At 36.1% G+C, this 12,009-nt stretch overlaps 1 pseudogene; it reads right to left on the bottom strand.

Moving 5' to 3' along the window:
* Nucleotides 1–407: 407 nt before the first annotated feature.
* LOC143682762 (nucleophosmin pseudogene) lies at nt 408–966 on the bottom strand (annotated as a pseudogene).
* Between the last annotated feature and the right edge of the window lie 11,043 nt (nt 967–12,009).

The following is a 12,009-nucleotide window of genomic DNA, read 5'->3' as shown; positions in this document are numbered from 1 at the left end:
TTGGAGCTTGGTTGAGCTACCTTCTTTTGTTGCAGGCAGTGGTATAGAGTTTGGTGCAGGCTGTGTTATAGAGTTTGGTGGTTCCTCAGAAAGTTATGTATAGAATTACCACATGATCCAGCAACCCCACTTCCAGGCATATATCCAAAAGAACTGAAAGACCTGACTTGTTATTTGCATGCCTATGTTGTGTTCAAAGCTTGTCTCCAACACACCTGCCATGCCAGTGAGGGAGGGGTGCTGGATTGGCAGTTTGGGAGCTTCACTTACACTTCTCTACTATAATCTCAGCCCTTCCAGCCTTTCCAGATCAGTGTATGATGTGTGTCCAGTCATGAATGTCACCCAAAACAGTTGTGCCAGACAGCTCCTGGCTATTTACTAGTTGCTCTGGAGGATTAACTAAACTCCACACCTCCCAATGTCACCATATTGCCCTACCTCCCTTGTATAGATTTCATCACTAGAGCTTTTTGTTCCATTTCCTCCTCATCAAAATCATTATCATCATCATCTTCTTCAGAAGCAAGTTTAGTTTTTTTTTCCTGTGGAAACATGTTACCACTCCCTGAGGCACCTCACTTTCCAGATATGCTTAAGAGTTCACATCTCCTCCTCTTTTGCTTCTGACTCTGCATCTTCCTTCACAGCTACTAAATGCAATCCACTAATATGCACAAGCCTGGATCCATACTCCAACTGTAAGACTATAGGCGCTGTTATTTTAAAGCCAACAAGGGAAGCTGTTGGCTATACAGACATTTTTAAAGTTGTCAGTATTAATTTAATTGGATTGCCATTCATCCTTTGCACCAGCCCCTAAACTAACCATTCTTAAAGATAACTGGTACTCATTTTTATCATCATCAACCTTAAAGTGGTAATCTTTGTTGGCCTTTAGTTCAAAACTAAAAAGGTAGTTCGGGGCCTAAAAGAGCTCATGTCCATGTCCATTGAATCTTTCATGGGATGGAGGCACATGTCTATATGGAAGAGAAGGCAGAAAACCACTGTTCTGGAAAACAGTTGCTCTGGAAAGAATCATACCAGGGCCTATGGATTAAAAAAATATTCTAGCATCATATATAAAACCTAAAACTTCCAATTTGACCACATTAAAATATATAATTCAGTGCTGTTAATTATGTCACAATATTATGCTATTACTTCCCATCTTTTCCATCATCCCGGATAAAACTTCTGTTACAATTTAAGCCTTAACTTCCTCTTCCCTACCCTCATCCCATTTCCTATAAACCTATATTCTAGAACCTGACTAAGAGTTTGGTTCTTCCAATTATATCATATCAGTGAGAACATACAATATTTGTCCTTTTTGTATGGATTATTTCACTCAATATAAAATCTTCAGTGTTCATCCATGTTGTTGTAAATATCAAGACTTCATTCTGTTTTACAGCAGAATAATATATTCCATTGTGTGTATGTACCACATTTTGTTTATCTGTTCACTGGTTGATGGACACATGGGTTGCTTCCATCTTTTGGCAAATGTGAATAATGCTGCTATGAACATGGGCATGCAAATAACCAGTCAGGTCTTTCAGTTCTTTTGGATATATGCCTGGAAGTGGGGTTGCTGGATCATGTGGTAATTCTATACATAACTTTCTGAGGAATCACCAAACTCTATAACACTGCCAGCACCATTTACATCCCAGCCAGCCATGAATGAGTGTCCCTATTTCTCCACATGCTTTCCAGTAATTTTCCATTTTTTTGCACAGTAGTCATTCTGGTGGTTATAAAGTGGTATTTTGCTGTGGTTTTGATTTGTGTTTCCCTGATGGCAAATGATGTTGAGCATCTGTGCTGATTTGAAAGGATGTATGCCCCCTAGAAAAGCCATGTTTTAATCAAAATCCCATTTCATAAAAGTAGAATAATCCCTGTTCAATACTATATGTTTGAAACTGTGATTAGATCATCTCCCTGGATGATGTGATTTAGTCAAGCGTGGTTGTTAAACCGGGTTAGGTGATGACATGTCTCCACCCATTTGGGTGGGTCTTCATTAGTTTCTGAAGTCCTATAAAAGAGGAAAGGAGATTCAGAGAGAGCAGAGAATGCTGCAGCACCATGAAGCAGAAAGTCCATCAGCCAGAGCTTTGGAGATGAAGAAGGAAAATGCCTCCCGGGGAGCTTCATGAAACAGGAAGGCAGGAGAGAAAGAGCAGATGATGCTGTGCTCTCCATGAGCCTTTCCAGATGATAGAGAAACTGTCACTGTGTTCACCATGTGCCTTCTCACTTGAGAAAGAAACCCTGAACTTCATCGACCTTCTTGAACTAAGGTATCTTTCTCTGGATGTCTTAGATTGGACATTTCTATAGACTTGTTTTAATTGGGACATTTTCTGGGCCTTAGAACTGTAAACTACCAACTTATTAAATTCCTGTTTTTAAAAGCCATTCTGTTTCTTGTATATTGCATTTCGGCAGCTAGCAAACTAGAGGAGCATCTTTTCATGTACTTTTGGCCATTTGTAGATTTTCTTTTGGAAAAGCGACTATTCGAATCTTTGGTCCGTTTTTTAATTGGGTTGTTTGTCTTTTTTGCTGTTAGGTTGAAGGCTTTATTTGTATTTTCTGGATAGTAAACTTTTATCAGATATGTGGTTTCCAAATATTTTCTCCCATTGTGTATGTTGTCCTTTTACTTTCATGATAAAGTCCTTCAATGCACTTTTGGGTATATAGTCTAAGAAACTATTGCCTAACACAAGGTACTAAAGATGCTACATTAAATTTTCTTCTAGGAGTTTGATAGTTCTGAATTTTATATTTAGGTTTTTTGATCCATTTTGGGTTGATTATTTTTATAAAGCATGAGGTAGGGGTTCATTTTTATTCTTACACTAATAGAGGTCCACTTTTCTCAGGACCATTTATTGAACAGACTATTCTTTCCAAATTGAGTGGTCTTTGCCCCTTGTCAAAAACCAGTTCACATGCACAAAAAAACCCCACAAAATTTAGTTGGCCATAAACGTGAGCATTTGCTTTCTGAGCTCTCAATTCTTTTCCATTGGTCTGTATGACTGCCCTTGTGGCAGTACCATGCTGTTTTGATTTCTGTGGCTTTGTAATAAGTTTTAAGATTGGGATGTGAGTCTTTTAATTTCATTTTTCAATGATGGCTTTGGCTGTTTGGTTTCCTTATCCTCCCATATAAATTTGATGACTGGCTTTTTCATTTTTTGCAAAGAAGATGGTTGGAATTTTGATTGGGATTGCATTGAATCTGTAAATTTCTTTGGGTCGAATTGACATCTCATGCATATTTAGTCTTTGAAACAATGAATAAGGAATATCCTTCCATTTATTTATGTCATCTTTGATTTCTTTTAGCAATGTTTTATGCTTTAATGTGTTCAAAGTCCTTTATATCTTGGTTAGATTTATTCGTAGATATTTGATTATTTTAGCTGTTCCTGTGAATGTAAGCTTAAAAAATTTCTTTTTCCAATTTTTCTTTGCTGTGTATAGGAACTCCACTTATTTGGGGGTGTTGATCATGTACCCCACAACTTTTCTGAATTAGTTTATTAGCTTTAGGAGTTTTTTTGTGGATTTTTCAGAATTTTCTATATGTAGGATCATGTCGTCTGCAAATAGGGAGGGTTTTACTTCTTCCTTTCAAATTTGGATTCCTTTTATTTCTTTACCTTGCCTAATTGCTCTGGCAAGAACTTCCACTGCAATGTTCAATAACAGTGGTGACAGTGGATGCCCTTTTCTTGTTCCTGATGTTGGAGGGAAAGCTTTCAGTCATTCCCAATTATGTATGATGTTGACTGGGGGTTTTTCATATATGCCCTTTGAAATGTTGAGGAAGTTTCCTTCTATTCCTAGTTTACTAAATGGTTTTTTCATGAAGATGCGCTGGACTTTATCCAATGCCTTTTCTGCATTTATTCAGATGATCATGTGTTTTTTCTTCATTGTGTTAATGTGGTATGTTATCTTAATTGATTTTTTTATGTTGAATCACCCTTGCATACTGTGGATGAATACTCCTTGATCGTGCTCTATAATTCCTTCAATATGCTGTTGGATTTAGTTTGCTAATATTTTGTTGAGGACTTTTGCATTTATATTAATATGAGATATTGGGTTGTAATTTTATTTTCTTGTGGTATCTTTATCTGGCTTTAGTATGATGGCGATGTCGGCCTCATAGAATGAATTAGGGAATGTCCCCTCTTCAATTTTTGTAAGAGTTTGAGAAAGATTGGTGTTAATTCTTCTTGGAATATTTGGTGAAATTCCCCTGTGAAGCCATCTGATTTGGGGATTTTCTTTTTTCAGTAGATTTTTATTAGATTGGAAATAAATAAAATAGAGAAGAAAGAAAGAAAAATAGAGAAAACTCTTTTTTATTACTGATTCAATCTTTTTACTAGTTATTGGTTTGTTGAAATCTTCTATTTCCTCTTGAGTCAGTGTAGGCAGTTTGTGTATTTCCAGGAATTTGTCCAGGTTACTATTTTAATTTGCTAGGCTGCTGTAAGCAGATACTATAAAATTGGAATTTACTAGCTTACAAGCTTACTGTTTTAAAGCTGTGGAAATGTCCACATCAAGTCATTATCAAGATGATGCTTTCTTCCTCAAGACGAGGTGCCAGTGATTCTGGATTCCTCTGCCACATGGCAAAGCATGGGGCAATGTCTGCTGGTTTCTTTCTTCTCTTCCAGGTTTTCTTGTTTTCAGCTTTTTGCTTCTGTGGCTCTCTTTCTTTGTCTGAATTACAGTCTCCTATAAGGGACTCCAGTAAGAGGATTAAACCCACCCCAAACCAGTCCTTAACTGAACTTACCTTATGAAAATCTACTTACAATAGGTTTACACTTATAAGGAGGGATAACTTTAAGAACATTATTTCCTGGGGTACATAGAATTCCAAACCATTCATTGCTATATGGTTGTCCATGGTATTCTTTTATAGTCCTTTTTGTTTCAGTAGGACTATAAAACATTACATTACATTGCCTGTAATGTTTCCCTTTTCATATCCAATTTTCATATTTTTGGGCCTCTTTCTTCATCAGTCTAGATAGAAGTTTGTCAGTTTTATTGATTTTTTCACAGAATGAGAATTTGGTTTTCACTATTTTTCTTTCTTTCTTCTCTATTTTATTTATTTCCAATCTAATATTTATTATTTCTTTCCTTCTGCTTGCTTTGGGTTTAGTTTACTTTTCTCTTTCTAGTTCTTCCAGTTTTGAAGTTACATCTCTGATTTGAGATATTTCTTATTTTTTATTGTAAACCCACAGGGTTATAATTTTTCCTCTCAGCACTGTTTTCATTACATCCAATACATTTTGCTATATTGTAGTTTCATTTTCATTTGTCTCAAAACATTTCCTAATTTTGCTTGTGATATCCTCTTTAAAACATTAGTTCTTTAAAAGTACATCGTTTAATTTCCACGTATTTGTAAACTTTCCATTTCTCCCTCTGTCATTTCTAGGTTCATTCAGTTGTGATTGGAGAGGATACATTGCGTGATTTCAATATTTTTAAATTTTTTGAGACTTGTTTTGTGACCTAAGATGTGGTCTGTCCTGGAGAATGATCATGTGAACCTGAGATGAAGTTATATTCTGTTGTTGTTGTTGGGTAAATTGTTCTATATACTTCTCTTAAGTCTAATTGGTTTAGAGTATCATTTAATTCTTGTACTTCTTTATTGATCTTTTGTCTAGATGTTCTTTCCATTATTGAAAGTGGTAAATTTAAGTTTCCTACAATAAATGTAGAATCTTCAATTTCTCCCTTCAAATATGTCAGTATTTGTTCCATATATCCTGGGACTCTTCTGTTAGGTGCATATGTATTTGCAATTGTTACATTGTCCTGTTGAATTGACCCTTATATCAGCATATAATGACATTCTTTGTCCCTTGTAACTGTTTTTGACATAAAGTCTATTTTATCTGATATTAGTATAGCTACCCTAGCTGTCTTTTAGCTACTACCTTCAAGGTATACTATCTTCCATCCTTTCACTTTCAGCCTACTTAGGTATTTGAATTTAAGGTGAGTCTCTTATAGCCAGCATATAGTTGGCTCATGCATTTTTCTTCTGGCCTGCCAATCTCTGCCTTTTGACTGGAGGGTTTAATCCATTTACATTTAATGCCACTACTGATAATACAGGACTTTTTCTGCCATTTTTCTATTTATTCTTTATAAGTCTTAAACCTTTTTTGTTACTCAATTCTTCCTTTAGTGCTTACTTTCATATTTAGTTCATGTGTTGTACTGTGCCATATTGAATCCTGTTTTAATTTCCTGGGCTGCTCAAGAAATACCATACAATGACTTGGCTTAAACAATGGGAATATATTAGCTCACATTTTTAAGGCTACAAAAAGTCCAAATCAAGGCATCATGAAAGTGATGCTTTCTTCCCCAAAGTCTGGTGCTCTGGGGCTGGCTGCTAGTGATCCTTGGTTCTGGGCTCCTCTGTCACATGGCAGTGAACATGGCAGCCTTTCTTGGCCCCTCTTTTCTCTTCCAGTTTCCATTGAGTGTTAACTTCTTCCCATGGCTTTGTCTCTCTGTCTGCATTTCTTTCTGCTTATTCAGGACTCAGGAATAGGATTAAGACCCATCCTGAGTAAGTCAGATCACACCTTAACTGAAGAAACATCACAAAAAATTCTCCTTACTGTGGGTTCACACCCACAGGAATGACTTCAGTTTAGGAATATGTGTTTCTGGGTACATATCTCCAAACAACCACATGCCCCTTCTCTTTTCTATGTGAGGGTATTTTACATGTCTTTTCCTTGTGGTTACCATGAGGTTAAAATTTAACCTTCTAAATATATAACTATCATATTTGATTTGATACCAATTCAACTTCAATAGTATGCTCATACACTGTTCCTATACCCTTCTACCCCCCAAGTATTTTGTATTTGTTACAAATTTTAACTTTGTACATTGTATGTGCAAAACCATAGATTTATCGTTACTTTTTATGCATTTGCATTTTAGAACCTATAGGAAGTAAAAAGTTGAATTACATACCAAAGTGTACAATACAATAATAGGGGCATTTATAAGATTTTGTTTATCTGGAATGTCTTAATTTCCCCCTCATTTTTGTTCTTTTTTTGGAGGGGTGGGGGGTGCATAGTCCAAGAACTGTACCTAGGTCTCCTGCATGGAAGGTGAGCATTCTACCACTGAACCACCCATGCACCCTTTCCCTCATTTTGTATATAAAATCTTTGGCTGGTAGTTGTTTTCTTTCAGCACTTTATGTATGTCAACCCAATGCACTTTCCCTCCATGGTTCTGATGAGAATTAGGCAGTTAATCTAATTTGGTGTCCCTTATACATAATACATTGCTTTCCTTTTGCAGCTTCAGAACTCTCTCATTTTCCTTTGCTTTAAGCAGTTTGCTCAGTATGTGACAAGGCATATTTTTATTCAAATTTATCCTTTTTGGGGTTCTCTGGGCTTCTCAGATGTGCACATTCATGTCTTTCACTACATTTGGGGAGTTATCTGTCATTGTTTCCTCTATATTCCTTTTATCTTTCTCTGTTCTCCTTCTGGTACTCCCACGTGCATATATTGGTATGTCTGAATGTGTCCTAGACATCTTTTAGGCTACTTTCACTTTATATAGTTCTTTTTCTTTCTACTGCTCAGTCTGACTCATTTCAATAGTTTTTTCTTTGACTTTGTTGATTTATTCTTCTACCATCTCCAATCTGCTCTTGAAACCCTCCTGGGAAATTGTCATTTTAGTTATCTTGGTCTTCAAATCAGTTATCTGGGCAGTTCCTTCTTAAAATGTCTATTTCCTTATGGGGTTTTTATACTCTTTACTCATTGTTTTCCTGATATCCTTTAGTTCTTCCCTGGATTTTCCTACATCTCTTTGAGCATGTTAAAGATAATTTTTTTTCAAGTCTTTTTTCTAGTATAACAACATTCTAGTGTTCTTGTTGGTGTTTTCTGAATTTTTATTCTCTCCCTTTGGATGGGCCATTTTTTCCTATTTATCTTATAATATTTTTGTTGTACACTGTACATTTAATATTTTACAATGTTAGCTCTGGGATTTATTCTCTGAGATGTTTGCTTATTGAGCTTGTAACAATCTGGTGGTATAGCAGATTTTCTTGAGTGTCAGCTCACCTATTAAGAAGGTCTGACCCAGGTGAATTCAAAGTTCAGTGTCCTCTCTGTCTCTTTGGAGCCTGTATCTTCTCCTTGGCTTGTGCTTGCTAGTGGCTTAGGTCCCCTCTTTACAGGAATTTGAATGCCCCCTCTACTTCCAAGAGAGAGACCTTCTCCCTCTCCTAGGGTACTCAAAGCATGTAAGCTTTCATTTATCTCAAGTTGCTTTTGCTCGGAGGGCAAATTCTGGAAGGGGAAGCATGCTGGAGAGAAGTTTGCTAAGTCAGTCTTTCCTATCTAGACCAAGTTCAGGACCCACAGAGGGAGGGTCATCTGGCTCAAAACTGCCCTAGAGTGGGAATGAAGGAGCCTCTTCCACAGCTCTTCAAAGCTGTGTTTTCTTGACCTGGTCAGCAAATGCAGACCTTCAGTTGCCCTCTGCAGTGCTGAGAAAGTCTACCATTTTAAGTCTCTAGTTTGCTGCCTTTGTTTGGGGAGGTGTGGAACAATGATTTCACTCAGAGTCAGACCCCCAGTGATCCAAAGGTACTAATCAAAGGCATTATAAAAATTGGCTTACTTGTGTCTTTTTGCAATTTTATGTCCCTTTCTGGAGCCAGCAAGCTCTACCAGGGGCTGGATCCCACTGCTTCCTGCCACAAAAGTGGGAGTTCGGTACTAGTAACCAGGCAGAGAGAGAAGTTTCCTGGTATTTACCATAATTCACAAGACTTCTCCCTGCAACTTTCAAAATAGTTAATTCAGACTGTTCCTGCTTCATTAATCATTCCTGTGGGGAGGGACTGATTCCTGGAGTGACCTACGCTGCCATCTTCTCATTGACCATGAAATTTTAAGGAAAAGTCTGATGATTTTACTTATTTTCAGTTTATACAGTTATTTCTTGAATTTTGTGGTGGCAATGTACTCAGTATGGCAAATGGTAACTGTAGATTAGGGCAAGGACTTAGAACTTAATGCCAATGTTCTTACCTCTAGATGATACTATTTCTTTAAAATTAGTGATGTCTTAGATTCTTGCCATTCAGTAGTCATTGGCCCACTGTATCCATATAGTAAGGTAACATTTTAGTGCCCAGCAGGAAGAATAAAGATGACCTTGTAAAATTAATTTAACGCTGTTTTAAAAGTAGCCACTAGAGGGCATTCGCCCTATTAAAATAAAGGAAATTATTAACCTGAAAATACTGTTGTGTAAGCTTGAATTACTTTCTGTAGGGCACCTTTTCTAGTATAAAGGGAACTTGGTTACACTTAGAAGATTTGTGTTGTAATCCAGTTCTTTCACTATTTTGCTTGCCTTTTAATTCAGTTTTCTGGTGCCTCTGGGCCCTCTTTTAATGAATTGGTACTATTTCCCAGCCCACAGGAAATTCCATAAAATGACATAAACATTTAGCTATTATGGATACTTTGCTTTGTTCCAAAAAATGACTTCTCTTTCTTTCTTCTCTTCCAACACACCCCCACACCCCCACATACAACTTGTCTCTCTCCCTCTCTTTCTCTGTGTCTGTACAGGTAATAAGAGAGTGAAGACTGAGGTGCTTGTAAATGCAATGTAGTATATTATTAACATGGAATTTTCATCTTGCATAGAAATGATTGATTTGGTTATGTTTTTTATAGGTTATATCACTTCATGTCCTCATTCTAATATTTCAATATTGTACTCCCAACTAATATACAACCAATCTGTTATATACTGACCAAGGACGAATTAGCATTAGGAATCCAAATCTAAAAATCCAAAGACAACCTTACTGTCACTGAAAGTAAAATATTACCCTATTAACTTAGGTGTAATTCAGATAGAATAGAAAAATAATATTTTTAACCAATTGCTTCCCTGTTCTACTATTGACTTTTGTCTGCCATCAGAATTAGCCAATGAGGCAAAAAAGGCCCTGGTTTTAGCACAATCTGGTACAACAATGAGGTGTGATGGAGAACGTGAGTAGGAAAATGCTCTGATGATAACCTAGAGACCTTGTAGAGTCACCTATCTTGGAGAATGTGATCTGCTGTAATCTGTTGAACTATTTCTCAGGCCACAATAAGGGACTCTCAAATCCCACGCACATATAAAATTTTGACACGTGTTTACAATGTGGCAATGCACTGCCCAGGCCCACAGCTGCAGATGGAACAAATAATAAATTCTTGATTTGAAAATGAGAATTAATTCTAGCCCTAACTCTGCTTCCTTTCAGGTGGCTATGAAGTAATGTAATTATTTGGCATACCTAACTTGTTCAAGTTAGAAAACTAGTGTATTTTTTTGCATGTGAATTTGACCATTGAACTTCTGTTTTTATTCATTTGCCTCTAAAATAACCTTGCTGTTAAGCATACATGCCATTTTATATAGATAATTACACCTTTGTATTTCATCTGAAGCTATCACTCATCAAATAGGTCAGCTGAAAAGCAAATAAGTTGGCTCTAATTTCTGCATTCTAAAATGCTTTATTCATCAACTCAATTGCAATTCTAGGAAATGCCATTTCTAAACAAGATTATTTGTGGAAATAGGCATTATTGGAGGGCCTAATAGGACTTCCTCAGACCAACATATGTGTTACCTTTACCTGATAATGATAATTGAAGAAGTTTCAAAGCTCTGGTCAGCTCTTGCTAACTGTGGCATCGATTAAATTAAATTTCCCAATTGATTTTACTTTTTTGTAATTTTGGATTCCATTCTTACCTAGCTTGAATATGAATAATAAGACAGATAAATGTAAAATTGAGAATTTAGCACTGAACTACTTTACTGTTTATGCCTAACAAGGTCTCACATTCTTTAATAAATATCTACTACATATTCAGCATGATGTTAGGAAAAATTCTGGATCAATGTAGAGGTCAGTCTACGTTTAGCCTTATGGATATTTTAATTCATAGTTACATTCATCACCTTTAGCCTTATGTATCTGATTGGTGATGACTTGGTTTCATCACCGTTTAGTATTTTCAGTTCAGTTAAATGGGGCATTATTTTAAAGTGCTTGATGCTTTTAAAAATAGTCTAAAAATTTTCTTATAAAATCAATGTCCTTATCTAGCTTGTAATTATGCCATATAGCTGTCAAATAATACAACATTTAAGCGACTGTTTAATACACAGTAGTGATATACTACTGTATACTCTGTACACTTCTTGATTACCTGTGGTTAGAGTGTAATTATTTATGTTTAAGGTGCAGCATGGCACTTACTTTCATGCATAAGCAGCTCCATAATGGGGCATGGAAAAGAGTTATTCCACAGTCACAGTCCTAATCAGCATATGGCTCCCTTTTTAAACCTGCAATGATATTCACAGATCAATATGCCAATATTAGGCTTCAAAGAAAAGGAAGAATTGGCATGATTTCTCATTTTTCTGATGCCCTAACTGAATTTTAGAAATCCATCAATATTAGTAGACTCTATAAGCATTTGCAATTGTTCCCCTTTCTTTCTCTCTTTATCATCCATTTGGTTATTTATTTTCAAATACTCATGATGTATTCAACTTAACAAAAGATGCATATACCCAAAAGAGAAAGCAAATTCTTTTTCATTGGGCCCAGGAAGAATGTAATAATCAAATCAACATCAAAATTTAATACAGCACCAATGATTTCCTCAATCAAACAAATTTCTCCAGATATTGTCTGTAATGTTTAGACTTGGAAGATAACTGCTCACAGATTCATCTTCTCTTTGATTTTCATGTTCTTTATCTTGAATTTGTGTGCAGTCAATTCTTGATTATCTCTGAATATTGGATACAATTACATAAGAATGAAAGACTTTTAAATGCATT

This window comes from Tamandua tetradactyla, chromosome 5 (genome assembly GCF_023851605.1).
Source record: "Tamandua tetradactyla isolate mTamTet1 chromosome 5, mTamTet1.pri, whole genome shotgun sequence".
In the NCBI taxonomy this organism is placed as follows: domain Eukaryota; kingdom Metazoa; phylum Chordata; class Mammalia; order Pilosa; family Myrmecophagidae; genus Tamandua; species Tamandua tetradactyla.
The sequence above is the reverse complement of the archived record's forward strand: the minus strand, read 5'-3'. Positions and strand labels throughout refer to the sequence as shown.